This window comes from Budorcas taxicolor, chromosome 4 (assembly GCF_023091745.1).
Source record: "Budorcas taxicolor isolate Tak-1 chromosome 4, Takin1.1, whole genome shotgun sequence".
Lineage (NCBI taxonomy): Eukaryota > Metazoa > Chordata > Mammalia > Artiodactyla > Bovidae > Budorcas > Budorcas taxicolor.
This window is the reverse complement of record NC_068913.1, coordinates 96,538,293-96,558,985: the sequence shown is the minus strand read 5'-3', so window position 1 is coordinate 96,558,985 and position 20,693 is coordinate 96,538,293. Positions and strand designations below refer to the sequence as shown.

The window sequence follows — 20,693 nt, the reverse complement described above, 5'->3', positions numbered from 1 at the left end:
TTCTTTTCCAGTCTCTTTTTGCCTAGCAACACTTCTATCATATTTATATATAATTTTATATCCAGCATTTTTACCTAACATTATATTTTGTGATCTCCAGTGTCATTAAGTATTCTCCAAAAACCATTATTTAAACATAGGAGAAAAAAAATGAGTTTGCTGTAATTTTTTTATTCACATGCTTTTCTCCAATTTTGGTTGTTAGGTTGTTTCCGGTTTTATGTTATTGTAAGTTACTGTATGTATGTCCTTGTACAGTTATCTTCCTGTGTATCTGTGACTGCTTCTTCAGGAGGTATTTATAGATATGTTATCAGTCAATGCAGTTTGAGGGCTTATAAAAAGATATTGCTGATTTCCTGAAATGATTGTCTTACCTCACTTCACCAGCTTTGTTCTTTCTGTTTTCCATTTTTGTGAATCTGATTGATGAAGAGACTCCTGGTGTTTCCTAGTGAAATTCAACACTCTCTTGCATTAATTGACTTTTTATATTTGGGTTGAATTGTCTGTTAATATCTTTTATTGTTTACATTTATAATGATATAAACCATATTATCCTATTGCAAGTATTTTTTTATTTATCTTTCAGTTTTGTCTGATGCTTTTGGAGCTACAAATTTTAATGTTTTAACATCGTCAGGTTGAGTTGATTACCTTGCCGTTTGTTGCTTTTTCCATTGCCTTGGTGAAGCTAAGACTTCTTTTCCTATCTCAAATTCAGAAATATTTTCTTCTAATTCTTTCTTTTCCTCCCTTTTTACATTTAGCTTCTTAATCTCCACAGTGTTGATTCTGATGAAGATTATAAAGTGAGAGCTAATTGTATTTTTTTCTAGAATATTATCTTGTCCTCATGTTTGTCCAAAATCCCAGTAACATTGTGATGTAAACCAAAATAAGGGCTTCTTCTTACTTTAGTGTCTTGATTTTTCCTCTCAGAAAAGTGAGGAGGCTGTGTTATACCCGTGCAAGGGGAGGAGCCAGGAAGAGGGTCTGGTTCCCTCTCAGAAGCTTAGCTTCTCAGCTCAGAACTTGCCTTGTCTCCTCCCAGCTCAAAAGGTATGATGCTCCGCACTGGCTGGTGGGGGACTGAGACAGCAGAGGTAATAAGGGTCAGGGGCCCACCAGTGAGGGACGAAGTAGCCAGAGCGAGCCTCTCGAAGTCTTAACGTTGCAGTTTTCCTCAACTAAGATAAGCTGGCAGGGCTCTGCTCACTGGAGGCTTACTTGAGCCTCAGGGTGTAGCTGTGACGCTGCAGGTGGTAAAGAAGAGCCCTAACCTGCGGAAGTCAGAGATCTTGAGTCCAGGTTCAACTGTTAGCCAACTATCTGTGTAACATGGGAAAGTCTCTTACCTTCTCCACTTTGCTTAGTTATAGAATAAAGCTGAGATTTATTCTCAATAAATTATGATCTCAGCAAGATGCAGAGGTGAGTTGTGCCATGACTCTGTTGGGGGTACATTTCTTGGCAACTTGTTTATCTTTTCTTATTAATCTAGTCAACCAGTGTGATAACCATGTTTAGTAGGAATATCACAATGTCATGTAATACTCCTGACTGTTCTTGGTCTACTTGAAGCTTCCCTTCTGAGAGTCCTCTGTTTTCCCTATTAATTTCTTCTCCAGCTACCTCTTGTGTTTAAGAATTTTGAAAGATGAGCTAGTAACCAGGGAAATACTCAGAACCGACGTTTTTCACTGACCGTGCCCTGCCACTTGCCTGTGGTATAATTTTTTTTTTAAAGCTGATATAAAGATATGAAAAGCATTTTGAAAAATGTGAAGCATTAAGTTGATAAAAATAATAGTTATGAGATACAAATACCTCCTCAACCAGGTTAATTGTTTTTATTGATATTAATAACAGAAGTTGCATTAAGAAACAAAACAATCACTGGCCACACCTTTTGAATTTCAAGTATGTTTATGGTAACAGACTCATTTTAGACAACTAGCACCAAGACTGTGGTCAAGTGGTTTTTATATGAGAAAGTCATCTATAAGCCAATCCGTTATACTTAAGTGTTTTAACATTTATCTCCCACTTTTTGATTTCCAGGGTGAGTTAATACCTCAGATGAAAATTTTTATGGTGTTGACATTTTTCCTCTTGAGAATGTATTTGCTGTAATAAAATAACAATGACCTCTTGAAATCAATAAAACCTGTGTGAAAACCAGAACAGTTTTTTCTTTGTGCAAATAAAGTACAAGTACATAACTGCAAATGTTTGTTTCATTACAATTATGTCTTGCCCCATCTTCAAATAAGATGAAAAATCACCTTGAAAATAAAACTTGAATGGATATGATCTTCGTAGAAACAGTTTATTAATTAAACTTTTGTTTCACATAGTGCGTTGCTTTGATGTTGTAATATTTTTTTAAATGTCCTGAGGGCTTATTTTCAAGGCTTCCAAATTGATTTTTATTTCTTAGAAGCTGTAACATATTCAGAGCTCGATGAATCCCAAAGACAGTATTTTTAAACTCCTGTTAAGTTTATTTTTCTTAGTGTGCTAGTCTGCTGCATAATTTTCTTTGCTCTGTGGGTCACATGATTCCTCCCGTCCATAACACACGCACTTAAAATTTTCACTTCCTGATTGAGCCATCAAGATTATGTAAAATGTAAATCAGTCTGAATACCTGTGAGCAGAAATTTTAAGGGAAAAAAATGCTGTTTCATTTTTGTTTCATTATTAATGCCTAAGATATTGGAGTGAGTGTTTGCCTATTTGTATTAGGAAAGTAAAGACTTAGGTGTTTTTTTTTTTTTTTTTTGGTCCCTTCCCTTTCAGATTGCATCAGACTTTGCTTTCATTATAAAAATAAAGTACCAAGTAGATAGACCGAAGGAGTGGTGTAGTTGCAGGACTGAAATCAAAATGGTTCCGATTACTGAGAGAGCTGTTCATGTACTTACTCCTTTCATGATCTGCATGGAGAGAGCAGCATCTCTCAAAAGGTAATGATTTGATAGTTCACAGTTGTAAATAGCCATTTAGCCTTTTTGCTGCCTGATATAAATGAAAGTAATTTCTGGCAGACTAGATGACGCTTGTTTTATCATGAATCTTAAAATCCCTCACATTTTCTCAAAGCAATTTTGAAGTTGTCATAGTAACGGCATGATATTTGGAGGGTCTTTTTAGTAGTTCTCTAGCTAGAGTTAATTAATTTTATTAACCCTGGACGTCTTTGCTTTTAATCCTTCTCTGATAAACAAGGGCCGTAATTGCTCAGATATGTATTTCGTGTTCTTTATTTCTTGGTGACTATAGTTCGAGGACTTGATGTTTTGCAAGTTGTTGTAGGGAAGGAAAGAGAATATTATCAGTTGATTTCAGATAGCTGGAACCTGGGTTTTTAATTTTCTTTCTAAAATTGCACCACTTTTGTAGTACCTGAACTTAGTTCTCTTTAAAGAGATAGGTCATGGCAGATGTTCACTCAGATTTTACTGTAACTTACACAGTTGAATTGTGTCACAACTATCCTCACTTTTCCCTTTTTAAAAATTCTGCTAGATCAAGAACAAGAAATGAGGAACACAGAAGGGAAATATCAGACTTGCAGGAGAAAATTATTTCTTTAAAAATGCAGCACTCAGAAACACTTCCAAAATCAGGTTCCACAAAAGAAAAAGAAATGGATAAATCTGACTTTACCAGTAAAGTTAAAAACGCAGCAGTGCTCTTTGAAACTCTGAAGTATGCTAAACCAAATTATCCTCTAGGAAAGTTTGTGGGAATTTTTTATTGGGAGAAAGTAGGTCAGGATCTTCTATTAGAAAAAGCTCTGTGGCAGGAGTTCTTGCCAATATGGCGATTGGTGAGGAACGAAGCCCTTTTCTCGGGCAGGGAGACAGTCAGAAGAGAGAGTGGTCTGTACCAAGTGTGGGTGCCTCTGCAGGGATTTTAAAAAGTACCTGATGTTCGGTGCTTTTTGTTTTGTTGTATCAGTGATCAGAAAAATGTGACAGTTACCAGAGGTATCACGTGAGTTCTGGGGGCTTAATGCTAATGCCAGTATCCCTACTGTTGTGAGGAGTGTTTGTTCAACCAGGGGCCGTTCAAGACAGCTGGGGTAGCAACGTGTGCAGCCAGCCCCAGGAAAGGTGCTAATACGCGTCCAGTGATGTCAGGAGTTAGGAGACAGCGGTTTCAAAACACTGCAGTAAACAAGGTCAAAGTGTCCCGTTTTGCTGGAAGAAAGGTTGTTTTTATGAGCTGGACAGTACATGGGTGAAGTAATTTTTCAAAACAAACATCAAATTTATATATTCGGTTTTCCTTTCTAATTTCTGGATTTTAAAAAATTAACCAGATGAGATTTGGTAAGGGGTACATTTTTTTAAAGCATAATTATATACTTTTTTTTTCCTGTTGTCTTCTGTTTGTTTTTAAGTGATTCATATAGTTTTCACAGAGGAAATGAAAATACTTCTGATCTAGGATTCTTAAATGTCCTTTTTGAGAGCAAGCTCTGACCCAGTGCACAACAAATGCCAGTCACCATCCCCAGTAAAACACTCCTTCTAATTCTGTACCTTTTGCTCTTATTTAGACCGGCATCTAAGTACAAGAAAGTTAATGGCGCAGAATACTGCTGACTGCATGGTTCTCGTCTTAATGCATTTTCCAACCTTGAACCTGAGAATGCCAGAGGCTGGAGTCCCTGGACGCTCGTCTGAGTGGTTATCTGCTGGTGGCCTGGTTCCTGAGCTAACAAGTGGGTGTCCCAGGCGTGCGTGTGGTAACAGCAGCAGCGATGCCACGTGGCGCCCAGAGGTCACCTCAGTCTGGCCTGGAGATTGCCGGTCCTCCGTGAAGCTTCTGAGATGAACCGTGAACTTGGGGCATCCCGAGGCAGCACAGGCATTCTGGAGTTTCCCCAGCAAACCTGGATGAATGCGTAAACACAGCTTGTAAAGTGAAAGCAGGGGCCTTGAGGAAAGGAATTACCCTCATCTCGTTCCCGACCTGCTTACTGCGCTGGAAAACAAAGTAAGTTTTGTTTGTTTCTTTGTTAGTCAGTCTCTCCTACATGTTTTTTCTTGCTAACATTATTAAGGACACTCAATATCTGGCAAACACCAAGTTGCTTTTTTTTTTTCTTTCCCTTTCATTGGGAAGTAGGAGATGAAGTTTGTTGAATAGCTAATTGCTTCTTTTATCTTTTCTATCTCTCTTCCTGTATCTAGCCCTCTGGCGTGTTACAGATAGTGAGAGACTGAACTTTATCATCAATGAGAAAACAAAAGAGTTCTCTTTTTTTCCTCTTTTTAAATGGTTCAAGAACTTTGCCATTAATTAAATGACAGTGACACAGACAAGGCTGTTTTATGTGGTGCGGCCAGGACTGACGATGCCAGTGTGCTGCCGCTACTTCCAGCGGGAAGCAGGGAGGTGCACATATGAGGCAGGTGTGAGGACAGGGGGTCTGCATGTGGGCGCTGCAGACGCCAGGTGGAAATGGCTCTTGGATGAGAGGCTGTCATTTTAAAACCTGTTAGGAGATGGAAAGGACCTGAGGAATAACAAGTAATTAATAATGTTGAGAGAGAAAAAAAAAACAGCAACAGGTTTAATATTAAAATGGGATAAAGACCTAACTGAACTTTTCCTTCATGTTAGAAAGTTTCATGCCTTATAGAGTTATAGCAAATACGTGTAATATCTTAAAAAAAATAAGAGGCTTCATCACCCACACGGAAGATCCTGTGACATCAGCTTAATTCCGACTCTTGGCCCTTGTCTTCCACTTTTGTTTACTTGGTTTTCGGAGCTGCTCCTGTCTCCAGAGATGATACATGGCTTGATACATTTTTAATACAAAGCTCTGTGCTTTTGCAGATGCGCAGTAAATAGAAACGTGGAGTGAGTAGTCTGTGATTTGTGATTAAAATTATCCTTCCTCATAAAATGGACTGCTTTTACCGAAGAATTTTCTCCACTTTTCTCAACTGAAAACAGTGACACTTGGAAGGTAGAAGGGGGTGGCATGACAGTAGTGTGGTGTTGGAAAGCAGAAATCAGGGTCTTAACTTCTGAATCGAGTGTGGAATACTGTGTGAATTTAAACAAGGGCTGCTGTGCCGTAAGGGTTCCCGTTTCATGTCAGAAGGGTGATGGTGGGACTTCAGGTGCCTGTATTTCATATGAAACACTCCAGGCCCCCTGTATGAATGTGTATGAATTATTAATTCAGCAGCCATCTTTAAGCACCTTCTTTATAGAGTGTTGTGCTCAGACCTGTAGTTTTTCACAATGAAATTTACAGAAATTCAGTTTGTAAATCAAAGACTGAGAACAGTTTGAAACAAGGGCAAATGAGCGGAGCATTACCATCAAAACGGTTTGTTAAAGATGGTGCCAAGTGAGCAGGGCTGTCCCCTTCTGAGCTGCTCCTCCTAATTAAAGGGGAAGGTGGCTGCCATCTGTCTTCTTTCATTCAAGGCAGTAGGGGGCCTGGGGTGGAAGGAAGCAACCCCCCTCTTATTTTTCCCCCACTCTTCTTTATAGGCAGCTTTCTCCCTAGGCAGTGACCCAGAAGGTCATTGATGGTCTGTCTGTCTCAGAATGAATAGTAACATAAGTATGCAAGGCACTTGCAGAAAAAAAAAAAAGTTTATAACATGCATTTATCCGTTTAGAATTCTGCTTGAATTATGTCTGAGAATATTGTAATCCCTGTGTGGATGTCTTTGCCCTTCTTGTCACTAAGGGCACTACTGGCAGAAAAAATGGGGAGTTTTGCATTTATTGATTTTGTTTTTTCGTGAAAAATTTTTTACACTCCACTAGGCATAATCAGAAGATGGCAGCATGTAGCTACCCAGTTAGGATGTACAGGAATATTATTCTTACCAAAACCAAAGATATATATATGCATACACACCAGATAATTAACATTATATATCGTATATATGTATATATATGTAACTTCAAGGGAAATTGTGGACAAAGATGTTAACGGGTCTCCAAGATACTGAGTGGTCTGCTGGTCTACTGCAGCAGCCTTTTTGGACCAGTCATTGAAATAAGTCACATCGGTTATCCTTCAGTTAAGCAAGGAGCCTTATAAACCTTCCCTCATGAGAATAGGTTGTTAGAGCATTTAATTGTAGTTTGGGGCCATAGCTTTAACTGCTTTTGAGACATTGAGTACATAAAAAGTGATTGAGCTTGGTTGCCTCAGTTTTCACCTCTTTAAATGGAAGAAATGTGTGCTGCTTTTAAAAGTGTTCTAGAGAATATGGAATAATGCTTCGAGTCTTTGATCCAAACTTCATTACAACTGAAAAATTCTAAAATCTGGGTTATTTTTGTTTTCAGTTTTTATATTCTTAAGCCAAGTGTCGACAATTATCTAAAGAGATGTGGTCCTTAATACACTGTATTAAACCCCCACCCCCAAGTAGTGGATATGGACTTCCCAGAATATGCTGGTTTCTAGAACTCTTTGTGATGTGGAAATATATTTCTTTTACCCTTAACAACATGTTTGGAAAGCCCAAATGTGAGAGTCATTGTCTGTTAATTTTATTTTGAGTTGGTTTTTTTTTTCCTTTCAAACTCCTCATCAACTTGTAATGAGCTTTCTTGGAAACTAAGATGTGCTTTCTGTTGTTGGATCTTGGGAAGAGCAGTGTGTAGATTCCGGAAACACTAACATCGGTTAGTACGATTGGATGACACCTGAAAAGTAGCTCACTTCCAAATCACTGAAGGGTACGCAGTGCTGAACTGGCAGGGTTTTTTTTGTTCTTTGGTTTTTTTTTTGGCTTTTTCATGTAATTTGGCCGTTGAACTAGATCCTTCCCTAACTTCTCTTTTTAAAGTTGTGATTTATACTAATTGGTTTTTACCCCTCAGTACTTATTTCAGGGGAACTAAATAAATGAATTAAATGAAGCATATGTATAAGGTGTGACTGTAAAGTAGTGTAATTAATGTTTTAGCTCACATGAGAATGGATGCTGCCCCCTTCAAGTACTGTGTTAGCTGGGAAGACTTTAAACTTCTAGAGCGATGCCATCTTTGGCAAGGACACGTTTAGAAGTTTTTGTTTTCAATTGCCTTAAGAGCCTCCCATCTTTTTTTTATTATCCACATTGGTGGGAATTCTCTGGCCTTGGAGAGTAGGAGGGTAGGAAGGAGCCAGTAGTTAGGTCTGATGAAAAAGTTTACGATCCAATAACTGATTTGAGTCATTGATTTATGTAAACATTTACTGAGCCACCAACCACATGCCAGCAGTCAGCACTGCAGATTCAAAAATGGGCATGTCTGGGGCCTGGCCCTCCAGGACATGTTAGTGGGATAAATGACATATATAAGAGGTAACACTACATACTGATAAGTACTATAAGAGACATACCCATGGTACATGGTGTTGCCAGAGCCAGGTGGGGAGGCATAGGGGAGAGGGGGGAGTTAAAATTTGATGGAAAAATGCGAATTGTTGTGTACATGATTTATAAAGTGGCTTACATAATAGAATTTTGAAAAGGAAGGCCCTGAAAAATGTCTTCTACTTTAAATATGAGGAAACTGAAATTTACTTCTGAAAGTTTTAACTTATCAGCTGGTTGAAGCCCTTATGAGAAAAAGGGTTCATTGTGTATTAGGCATTTGAAAAAAAAAACCCAAAAAGAAGTTGTGGCGGTGTAAAAGACAAGGTCTAAAACAGATTTTGGACTTTGTTAGAATAACTCCATGTTCCCCAAAGGAGACTTTTGAAGAATGATTCTTAATATGTTAAAATCGAGTACTTTTGACGTACTAAATATATCAAAGCATTATGTACTATATTGATTGCTGAGTGTAGCTGTCTAGCACGTGGGAGAGAGTGAACCTGAAGCTTGCCTACATCCTAAGTATATGATGGGAGAGAGAAACCTTCCTGTGTTTTTTTCCGGAGACAGAATTTCTGTCCCACAGCCAATAGCTGATCTCCCCGAGGATAAGTTAATTTCAAGAGTTATTTGTGGAGTGTTGCTGTACGCCAGGCACTCACCTAGGAGCCCAGCAGAAGCTTAGCTGACTGCGGCCCCTGGGGTGCTTTGCGTCCTCAGTAGGACTCTGTGGGTGTGCACACTCAGCTGCTGCAGCTTCCTGGGCGCCTTTCCTGAGCGTGATGGCATGGGCCCTGCTGCGATGCTGCCCGTGGAGAGCTTGGAGCTGAGGTTCCACGCACAGATAAACATAGAGGAGAGAGATGACATGTATAAAAGGAGGGGGATAAATCAAACACCGCACGTTTGTAGAAAAGATTTTCTCAGGCTGGGCAATCAAGAAATGCATCATGGATTGAGGAGGCTTTGGCCAGACAGTGAAAGAAAAGTGGTGTTGGATTTGAGAACTGGGGTCGGGGGGGTGGTCCGAGTCCAAGGACACACGAGTAGAGGCATAGATAGGGATGGGAAGAACCGTTGCACCGAGTGGGCAGTGACTCACGTGTTGTTGCCGGGCAACAACAGTGTGTGTGTTGGTGACTAACGGGAAGAGAAGGCAGCAAAGGTCTGTTGAGGCCAGACCCAGGAGGGCAGAGAGGGCTTATGACTAAACGATTTAGACTGAACACTCAAGTCACAGGAGCAGATGAGTTTCGGTCAGGGGAGTGATCATAGGGTCTCCTAGTATCAGTGTGTGGGGTGGCCCGGGCACTGAGGAAACCAGAGTCGGGAAGGCCCAGCAGAGCTCCAGGAGTCAGGAGCAGGGGGCTGAGTGAGGGGGCCTGGCTGGAATGGGTCTGGAGGAGAAGCAGCTGCAGGGAGGAGAATGGAAGCAGAATTACTCCCGGTGTTTTTTTTTTAACTCAGGTGCCATTTGTTATTTCCATGTCATCTGCCAAGCCCTTCACGTACATTATCTCCTTCAGTATAATCCTATGAGGCTAGTATTTGTGTCCATATTTCCCAGATGAGAAAACTAAGGCTAAGAGATAGGTTTGTCTGAAGTTGTGCGGCCAGTGGGATGTAGAACAGCGCACGCCAAGCACCCCTGATTCCACGCCTATGTTCTTTCTGCTCTACTAGGTTTTGAAGAGAGCAGGTGTGAGAGAGGAGACGATTCCCGTCCACTTTGTACTCAGTCAGGTGTCCATCAGGCCACTGGAGACCTGGAGGAGCTAAATCTCAGGGACAGAGTGTAGGAGGGTTGAAGACGAGGCTTTAAGAATCAACTGCACGTTTGTTTACTCGGCACAGATTTGTGGAGTGTCGTTATGGACCAGCACTGCGTGGCCACAAGAGGACAGCGCTAAATGAGAGAGCCATATATTACTCCACAGAACAGGCTCCTGAGGGAGACTCTGTACTGTGGGGTGACTGTCAGGTAGGGGGAATGCAGGTTGGCTGCAGAACACCCATCTGAAGGATCTCACCAAGACGGGAGCTCAGGAAAGTCTCTTAAGGAAGAGGTATACTTAGCATGACACTCGCGTGCTAAGTCCTAAGATAAAAACTGAGGAAAACGCATAATCTGGGCAGGGGAGCTAGGATATACCAAGACTCCTGCGGCAAGAGAAACATGACGCATCTGAAGAATTAGAAATGATGTGGGGCCGAAATGGAGAAAACAGGAGATGAGGCCAGCGAGGTGGGCAGCGGCTAGATGTAGGAACGGCCCAGAAGCTCTGCTCAGGGATCTGGTCATCTCGTTAAGGACATAGGAAAATGTTCATGGATTGTAAGCGCTGGCACACTGCGACTAGACTCATGTTTCAGAGGGACAGTTCTGCCTGCTGAATAGATTTTATGGAAGCAAGTACTGGAAGCGGGAAAACCGGCAAGGAGCTCATTGGAGAGAGGACTCTGGATGAGAAGCACTGGTGATCTGGAAAGAGAAGAGAGACTCTGGTTGATGTTTGCAGATGGCGGACATATGGAACTTGGGGGTCTGTTGGATGTGGGAGATGAGGGAGAGAGAGGACTAGAAGTCAACGTGGAAGTTTCTAACTGGACCACTGGGTTGTTGCTGGTACTTCCTAGGTGACATGGTGGAAGGATCAGATGTGGGGTTTAAGATTGTTAGGTTTGGTTATCCTAAATATTTAATAAAAGGAGCTGAAGGCAAGGGGGTTTGGTTAGAGGGACGTCAGAATGTCCTAGTTCAGAAGTGAAGCAGTTCAGGTGACAGGAAGAGGACAAGGTGTTTGGAGTGGGTGGGCCAAGAGGAGGGCAGACTAGGAAGAGGTTAAGGAGCTGACAGACCTGGCTTCCCTGGTGGCACAGACAGTAAAGAGTCCGCCTGCAAGGTGGGAGACCTGGGTTTGATCCCGGGGTTAGGAAGATCCCCTGGGGAAGGGAAAGGCTGCCCACTCCAGTATTATTCCCTGGAGAATTCCATGGGCAGAGGAGCCTGGTGACTACAGTCCATGGGGTCACAGAGTTGGACATGACTAACACACACAGAGACCTCGATAAGTTTTCATATGAAAGTTGAAACCACACAGGTTGCCAGCAAGACTTGGAGCAGAGAGGGTCAGCGTGTAGGTTTGTCACTACCTGTTGAGTATACCTGGAGGTTGGGCACTGAGGTGTGTGCATTGAAAATGTGATTTCCCCAGTCTGTGTGCATCGCGTCAAGAGAGAGAAGAGGAGAGAATGAATGGGACCTAGGGCTCACCTCTGAGAGGAGTTAGGGATGGGAAGAGACCCTGGAGGAGCTTTCAAAGGGGAAAACAGGGAATCTCAGAGTCTTGGAAGGCAAGTGGAGATCGGTGCAGGAGAGAGGAAGTGTTGAGCAATGCCTGGCTAACAGGGCCAAGAGACAAGGACTGTGAAGGGACCCTGGGATTGCTGAGCGCAGAGTCCTGAGTTCCTTAAAGGGAGAGGTTCATGGAGTGATGAGGAGTGAGTGGGAATCAGTTGCTATGGGTAGCAAGCATCACCTACACTTGCAAGAGAGATTATAGCATCTACTAATGAGTCTTACTGTTCTGTATTTTTTTGAACAATCTTCTAGTAATTCCCAGCTGTGTGTCCTTGGTCAAATTGTTTACCCTTTCTGTGCTTCATTTGTAAAAGGAGAACCTGCCTCATGGGGATGTTGTGATAATTAAATGAGTTGTAAAGCAGTACTTGGCACATAGTAAATGCCATGTAGGTGATTGCTTAATAAAAAGCAGAGTAGGAAGCATGCGTATCAGCCATCACATGTCTTAGGTACTTTTTCCTGAGTATTCACAGTACTTCTTGGTGTAAGTGGCAGCTCCCTGATTCTACAAACAAAACAGAGGCCTGGAAAGTTTTAAGAAACTTATTCCAGGTGATGCTGCTAATGAATGGTGGAATTGGGACACAGAGTTCCTTCGACTTGAAGTTGATAGTCCGCCCACTGGACCATGCTCTGCCCTTTGGGCTGTTGCATAAAGACTCGGAACCTTCCATGGCCCAAATCTGAGGAGCAGTTTTACATGAAGTGTGCTCAGTGCACTCTGCCTAACAACCCCTGCCCTGTTCGTCGTCTACCCCGCCCCACTCAGTTGTCTTATCTGTCTGGCCTTTGTAGGTACTGAGTTTGCAGTCTTTGTCCTAAAGGTTTGTCCTTCCTGTGGACTGCAGTGCATTCATCTGAGTCTTCTGTTAAGTTCGCATGCCATCTTCCATATCCGCTTTGAAGGTTTTCTTCAGACTTAAGAGTTCAGCTCTTGAGTAAAATGGGCATCTCGTCTGAATTCTTGCATTTAATCTGATTTCAGAAAGAGAAGTTGTTGCCCATTCTTAAAGGCTTTTCCTGCAGCAAAGAACTATCTATCCATCTAGTCTGAAATGATAGTGTGATGCGTCAACTTGGCTAGTACCCAGGTATTTGGTGAAACACCAGTCTAGAAGGTATAAACATACTTATGAAGGTATTTTTATCTGAGATTACCATTTAAAGAGATATGGAATAAAGCAAGTTATCCTCCATAAGGTATGTGGGCCTCATCCAATTCATTCACGGCCTTAAGAGAAAAAGATTGTTGTCCCCCGTGGAAGAAGGAATTCTGCCTCCAGGGACTGCCTTCCAGCTCAAGACTGCAGCAGCATCTCTTCTGTGGGTCACCAGCCTGCCCTGCAGATTATGGATTTATCAACCCCTGACCGCTGAAGCCATTGCCTTAAAACCCAGGCTCTCCATCTCTCCCTGTGTCTCTCTGTCCACGTGCGCACTCACACACACCACATTCTGTTGGCTTCCGTCCTCTGGAAAACCGTGGCGAATAAAGACAGGAAGACATAGAAGTTTAAACTGTTTCAGCTGCTGTTGATAGTAACAAAAAACTGCATCAGGCCTTTCTAGGCGTGCTTGGTGGCGGTGTGTATTGCTTGTTGTGTGGATGAGGAAAGCGAATTCCAGGAGGGATGTGTGCACCCACTGTGCTGCAGAAAGAAGATGGGAGAGCCAAGGAGAGAACTCTGATCCCTCGAGTGTGGTTCAGTTGCTCTCTTGTTGTTTGGCTCTCATGTTCTTATTAAGCAAGATAATAAAGTTACTGGGTTTCCAGACATAATTACTGCTAACATTTGTGAACTGTTTTCAGGAGGTCAGGTCTATCGTGATTGCATGACAGGTGTTAATGATTTTAATTCCTACAACTTCCCAGTGAGATCAGAACTGATATTCACGCCCTTTTCCAGATTTGAGACGCCAGGTCCCAGCGAGCAGCGTGGGCACTGCTGCACAGCCAGTGTGTGCGAGCCGGCGCGGGGCCCAGGCTGCCTGGCCGCAGAACCGCACTCCACACACGTCCATCCCACTGCTCCTTGGCCTGAGAGGTCTTGAACGTCACCCCCTCTTCTGTCCTTGGGGAGCCTCTGTCCAGAACGTTTATCATGGTGGTGGTGCTTTGGTAGGGCTTGCTTTAAAAGAGAAGATGGTATATGTTACTTTCCAAGAGGCCTTCCTATAATACTTCCCTTGCTGCCTCCTTGAGAAACAGAAAACATTCCCATTGTAGGAACACTGTGGGGTAAATTCTTGCCGGGGTATGCTTTTAGCGACTAGACTTTGCTGTCTAGCCTAGGGACACTGGGGGCCACCTGACTGGCCAAAAATCATGCAGAAACGTGATGAAGCGGTGACGTGGCTGAGCTCCTTGTCCAACAGTTCGGGTTATGCTCTGGGGAAGAGGGCGGCAGACTCTTTCGTGTCCCTTGGTTCTCTGAGGAGCTACCCCTCATAACTGCCATTTAGCAGGCCTTTGGTGTGTCAGGGATTATTTTAAGTGTTTCACAAGCATGGTCTCGTGGAATCTCCTTCACATTATCATCCCATTTTACATGTAAAGAAAGCAGCGACCCAGTGAGCTCGTGCTTCCGAGGCAGGATTTAAACCTTGTCTAGGGACCCCAGCCAACCGTGTTCCCTTGGCACCTCCCTGGTGCCTACCATTCCTACCTGCTAGACTGTAAGCTCTGTGAGGGCAGGGCCTGTTTTTCCCTGGGTTCACCATCGGACTTCAGTATCTACCAGGTGCAGGGCCTGACACACAGGAGATGCTTATTACATTGATGTTGAGTTATCAGCAGACTCGTTCTGTTCTTTAGGATCACTCCCCAATACCCGTGGCGCCAGGGGCCAGGAGCGGGGCAGGGAGAGCACCGACCTTCTGAGGGTAGCTTGGACACACGTGGGTTTAGCCCTCAAGCACCTATTCCAGGGTGTTTTCTCCTTCAGAGGAACCTCTCAGCCTGCGCCCAGTCAGTCCTACATGACTCCTTGAGTAACCGTCCTTCCCAAAAGAAGTCTGCACAAGACTGTGTATGTCACTGTCGTGATCTGTCAGGATCTCCACCTTTCACAGCTGGTGTGCCACAGTGCCACACTGGTCTGCTGCTGCTAAGTCGCTCCAGTCGTGTCTGACTCTGTGCGACCCCATAGACAGCAGCCCACCAGGCTCCCCCGTCCCTGGGATTTTTCAGGCAAGGACACCATTTAAGTAAGACTGGTGCTTTTAAGGGATCATGAGTTGTGTATTTTTAAAATATTCCTTAAACTCTCTGCTTCTTCCATTATCCCAGATTCCTCTTTGTCTCTTTCTCTGTGTCTTTCTTTCACACTTCCTTGGTCTTACACACACACATCCCTTAATTTGTCACCTACATGTTTCATAAACATCTTTCTTTTTTTAGTGAAACACGTGGTATACATGGAAGACCACTTTGTAAAATGAAACTGTGTGATTTATATTTTGTCTCTTTTTCCTTAAAATTCCTCTCCTTTGATCCATAAATGAAAGCTAGATACTGTATTCAGTAACCTTTAAATAAGCTAATTTTTCCTTTTGGACATAGTAAGTTATGATGACATTGACCAAAAAATTACTGTTAATGTAAGAAGTCTTAGAATTTACATCCAACTCTAGGCCATGCAAGAATGCAGATTCACTCAGTAAAAACTCACTAACAGCCTTCTCTGTGCCAGACTTCACCTCCTCTTAGCTTTGGAAAGTGTCAAAGCTAGGCAGTGTATGTTTGGGAATGACCAGTCAAAACAGTGAGACGGATAGGCAAGAGTCTAATTTCCAAAAATGTAAGTGGTGGGGAGGAAGCATGCCTCAAAACAGATTATAGTCTTATCTCATGGGAGGTCTAAAATTAATAAATGCGTTTGAGAGGTGTTCCCTCTCGGCGTTCTTAAGCTCAGTTATTTTGCTGGCATTCCTCCTTTTGAACCTCTATTCTGAATTGTTTACTCTTTTTTTTTTTTTTTCCCAGTAAGGAGGAAGAAAAAGTTCTTCTTAAAAATTCATTAGAAATTAATTTTAGTCTCAGCATTTAGTATTGTTTACAATATATGATAAAGACTGCTTTGAAAGGGCAGTGCTTGGTTTGATCAGCCATGGAAAAGGAGGACAGGCCCTGGTCCTGGCCAGTGCATCTTTGCCATGATGGAGAAATGGTGTTGCTTTCATTGTAATTCTTTCATTCCCTTCCTTGCCAAGCCCAGTGGCTTCTGTTACAACATGTGGCAACTTCTCCCTTGGAGACCGACTCAGTCCAAGTTGCCATAATATTTAGGACCAGCTACAAAGACACTTCTTCCCCTAAACCCATGCCAAATCTAAGTGAAACTGTCTTCTCCTCCCTGGCCATTCAAATAGATTCAGCTCCTGTTTGAAAAGCCCAAGAAACGCACAGGCTTCTTTTTGTTTCCTTGCCTGTTCAAACAGATAAATAAAGAAGCGTATCATGCCGGGTGCTGCTTTGAGCTTGATCACTTCCTTCTAAAATGGACTCTTATGTGTGTTTTATGAATTGTAACTTAGATGCTCTAGAAAATAAGAAAGCCTGTACGTCCTAAGTTTGTCTACAGTAAATCACTACTGTCAGTGCTGATGGAGGAAAGAAGAGGAGCTCTAAAAGCACGGGCCTTCACCAGATGCGGCGCTGAGCTCCTCCTGGACGAGCCTCCAGAGGCCCGAGCCTGCGCAGGGTAGGGAGAGGTTCTCATCCTAGGCAGCTTGGACCGACCATCTGCTAAACAGACAACACTAAACAAGTAATATCAATCAACCCATTCTGTTTTTAAGAAAAGAAGGCCTACCAAAATAGAAAAAGAACCCCTGATAAATAAATTTCTTCTGACCTCTAAACCTAGTCCAGGGCTTCCCTGGTGGCTCAGACAGTAAAGAATCTTGCCTGCGATGTGAGAGACCTGGGTTCAATCCCTGGGTCGGGAAGTTCCCTTGGAGAAGGAAATGGCTACCCACTCCAGTATTCTTGCCTGGAATATTCCTTGGACAGAGGGGCCTGGCGGGCTACAGTCCATAGGGTCGCAAAGGGTCGGGCACGACTGAGGGACTAATGCTTCCACTTCCACAAGCCTAATCATTTTATCCCTTGGCATTTGATTCTCATAAAACACGTGTATGTTTTAGTCATCCTTGTAAAAATAATGATATTCCATACCCAACTTCACTAGTATACATTAATCTCTTCATATTTTTAGCAAGATGTACTTTCCTTCACTGTTGAGTTTGTTTTGAACCGTAACTTTCAGCACAGTGCATTTTATGAGTTGTATTTCTGTCTTTTTAATTTGTTGGTTATTTGATATATACAAGAGATTACTCATAACATACAACTAAGCTCTAAAGCACAATTTTTTAGAACACTCCAGTGGCCCACCTCCTCCTTTAGGAACTGGAATGATACGGATGCTTCTGGACCTTTGTACTTCCTTCCCACTATTCTCTGGCCTCCTTGCAGTTTAGAAATTTGTGTTTATAATTCTCCTGATTTTTTTTACAGATATGTAAATTTTATCACATAAATGAGCATTGCTAAAGGTATTTTGAGATACCAGAAAGTGGTATCACACCATGTGTAGTTTTTTGCAGCTTATGTTTTCCTTCCATATTATGTTTATAAAACTCACCCATGTTGTTGGGAGTAGAGCTGCAGTTCTTTTGTATACATGGCTGCAGTGTTCCAGCGTGTGTGACTATATCACAGTTTACCCAGTATCCTGTTTATGGGGAAAGGGGAAAATTACAAGGAGTTCTGTTTTAGTCCTGTTAACTTTGAGATGCCTGTTATAATTCCAGTGGGGATGTTGAGTTGGCAGGTAGACATTCAAGTTTGTAATTCGGAGGAAGGTCTCTGATGAAGATACCAGCATGTGGATGGCAGCTAAAGTATTATTTCTCCAGCCATTTGTAGAGTGCTGTTTAACCCATCGATTAGCATGCTTTTTTTCTTCTCTTTTTTCCAATCTTTCTGGTCACTTTGCTGAAGTGTGACTTGTAAAAAAATAAATGAGAAGAATACGAGTCTTGGAGAAAATAGAGGGAAGTGTCTTACAAACTCTAAAGGGCTGTATTAGCTTGGGTATTTTATTATTACCTCTCTTAGGGAGTCTCATTCAGTCCAACTGAAACTATATAAGTTTGCATTGGAAACTAAAAAACTATACTGAATTATTTAATTATTGTATCTTATTTTATTACTTTGTTAACTTTTAGCAAATAACTAATGTTTACCTATTGCTTATTTTATATGAATTAAGACATCTAATCCTTAAAACAGCCTATAACAGGTAGATGGTATTTATTCATATTTTACAGATGAAAAAACTAAAGTTCAGAAATGGTGGACTCAGGATTCGAATGCACAGATTTGGCTCCTAAAAGCTGTGCCCTCAGCTAATATGTGGGACTGCCTCTCTTTTCAAGGGCAAGTTTCAACCAGTTCCTTCAGCTTCAAGCTTTCAAAACCTTTTTGGGTCACATTGCAGCGTGGCCACCTTGAACCACCTACAAAACAGCACGCAAGGCCACGGGCGCTGGCAAAGGGCCTTGTCTGAGCTGACTTAGTTTCACCACTGGACTGGCCCAGGGTCTCACAGGGTGCTCCCACCTACCAAGTGTCCATTCTGTGCCCATTAAAAATGATGCACTTGATGTAAATTTTATGCCTAAAGCTTCCCAGCGAGCCAGTAGTGGGCCAGGGACTATGATCTGGGGCTCCTGCCTTTCAAGCACTACATTTGTTTTGTGTTAATAAACCATATTTCTCCATGGGATCTGGCAGAAATTTGAAAGTGCTTAATCCTTTTCAAAGCATAGAAACCAAGCTTCAGGCACGGAAAACATGATTTGCTCTCAGAGCCTTTGGCAAACTCACGTTGGCTCTAGAATTAGATCGTAGGTTGCTGGCCTTGACTCTGTGTCCCTCTGGTGCTGGCCGAAGGAGGTCAAGACCTCTGCTGTGGTCACAAGGCCACACTTGAACCTGGACATACTCTTGCAAGTGGAGCTGGAATATATGATGTCCTACCCACAGAGCCAGCATGTCACAGCTGATGGCCATGGGGGTTGTGATGGGGAAGTCACATTCCTGGGACACCAGTGATACGAGTCAGGACCCAGATGAGTTAGCCCAGCTAACTCTGAGCTAGTCGGAACCAATACTTGTCTGCCTTTCTTGTTGTGTGACAGGTGCCGTGCACTTAACTTGCTATGGTTGTGAATGTGCCATACTTTCTAAACTGTGGTCAGTCAAGAAAAAACTATAAACATAAGCGGAAAAAAATATTGAATTATAAACTGCTTGAGTGTAGAATGTACGGGGAGTGGTTTATTACTTTTGTCATCAGAAGAATGGTAAGTGCATTGTGAACCCAATAACACACTGTGATAAAATGATAGAGAAATGATTCAGCAAGAGGGAAGCTGAATTTCCAAGGTTGGTCTGGTTGTGTTCATATGGGAACTGGGGTTGGATGTCGTATTCACAGGAGAGCCACACTGCTAAGGTGCACAAGGGCGTGCGTTATTTCTTTTAATTCTCATAATTCCCACGACAGCTGAGGTGGGAGTTGAGGTTGGCCTCTGCCCTGATGGAAGGGCTCGAGGCAGTTGGGACAAAAACAGACCCGATTAGGCTGTACTCAGCTCAGCAGGTTACCTTTGCTGTCTGTAACTGTTCCTAGACCAGATGCTTCAGAACTATATGATGATCAGTTTGGGCTTGTCTGTGTTCACACTTTCTCTGCATTGCACTTGACTCCATTGCCACTTCCTGCAGCCCTGTCAGTTCAGACTGGGCAGTGAGCAGCCTGGTGGCCAGGGGAGCTCAGCACACGCAGCCTGTGAGACCTGGGGCGATGCCTCGGCTCCATCAGTCACGGGCTGTGTGAGCTCAGGCGAGTCCTCCTCGGCCCTGTGTTGATGGTGTTGTCTATCGTATCACCATAGGATACGTTGTGTGAGGAGGACACCTTGGATATTCTCCCTGGAGCTAGGCAGTGGGAGGGACCACCGTGTCACTTCTTCCCAGTCATTGGGTCTGACATTGCTCTCCACCCCGGTGGGTGACCCTGCTTATTATTGGTAAGCAATTTCCTCATTGAGGGGCCTCCTTCACACTAGAATGTGCATTTGTTTGTGGGTTGTAAAAATGAGAAGAATTGCTTGAGAACTAGTTCTTCCGTCACAGGAATATATCCAAAGTTAAAAATCAGGCTTTCCATGTCAGTTTCCAAAACATGCTGAATGAATAAAGAGGGGAGAAATACTGGACCTTGGTCACAGTTCTTAAGAAATACAGCTCTGATTTTACACACCCTCTGAGAAGTCAGTGAGGAGAACTGTCTTCCGTAGTGGCTGCTGTATAGCTAAAACATGAGAGATATAGGAGCTAATTACTCCTCATTTTTGTGCTTCTAGGTGACACACAGTAATTTTAATTTCATGTTCACTTAGGGTTACTATGAGATTTGATGAGATAATAGTTACGAAGAATCTTAAATTCTGTAAATGAAGAATCTGATGAAACTGTAACAGTACTTCTTTGGTTTGCTTAACACCAGTGTGGCTGCTGTTGCAGTGTTTTTTCCCTTCCCCTGCCTGCCTTCCCTTCCTTCTCTTACTGCGCTCTCCTCTGCGTCCCTCCCTGTCCCTCCCCTCTTACACTCATCCCACAGTGTTTGTACAAGGATGACACAGACACTAATCCTGCCTGCATGGAATTTACAGATTTATGGAAGGAACAGTGTACACACACACACACACAGCCAATCGCAGGTTATGATGTGCTAAGAAGAAAAAAATCAGGGACAGTAGAGTCTCAATGAAGCCTGTGTTTGCCTCTCTGTGTACGTAGTAGAAACTAAGGAGAATGATGGAGCTGTTGTTGCCAGTTGGAGGATAGGTTTATAAGCATAAAGACTGGCCTTAGGGACTTCCCTGGT

General features: G+C 42.7%; 1 long non-coding RNA gene across 4 annotated transcripts in view; it reads left to right on the top strand.

The window, feature by feature from the left end:
- The window catches only part of LOC128046543 (uncharacterized), a 202,818-nt gene that overhangs the window by 144,980 nt on the left and 37,145 nt on the right, over positions 1 to 20,693 (top strand). For 3 of the 4 annotated variants that reach the window (XR_008199267.1, XR_008199264.1, XR_008199266.1), the window contains one exon: positions 4,574 to 5,013. This is a non-coding gene — a long non-coding RNA (uncharacterized LOC128046543). Of the gene's footprint in view, positions 1 to 942; positions 1,063 to 2,805; positions 2,973 to 4,573; positions 5,014 to 20,693 lie in introns of all 4 variants that reach the window. The other variant, XR_008199265.1, reaches the window with a different exon arrangement.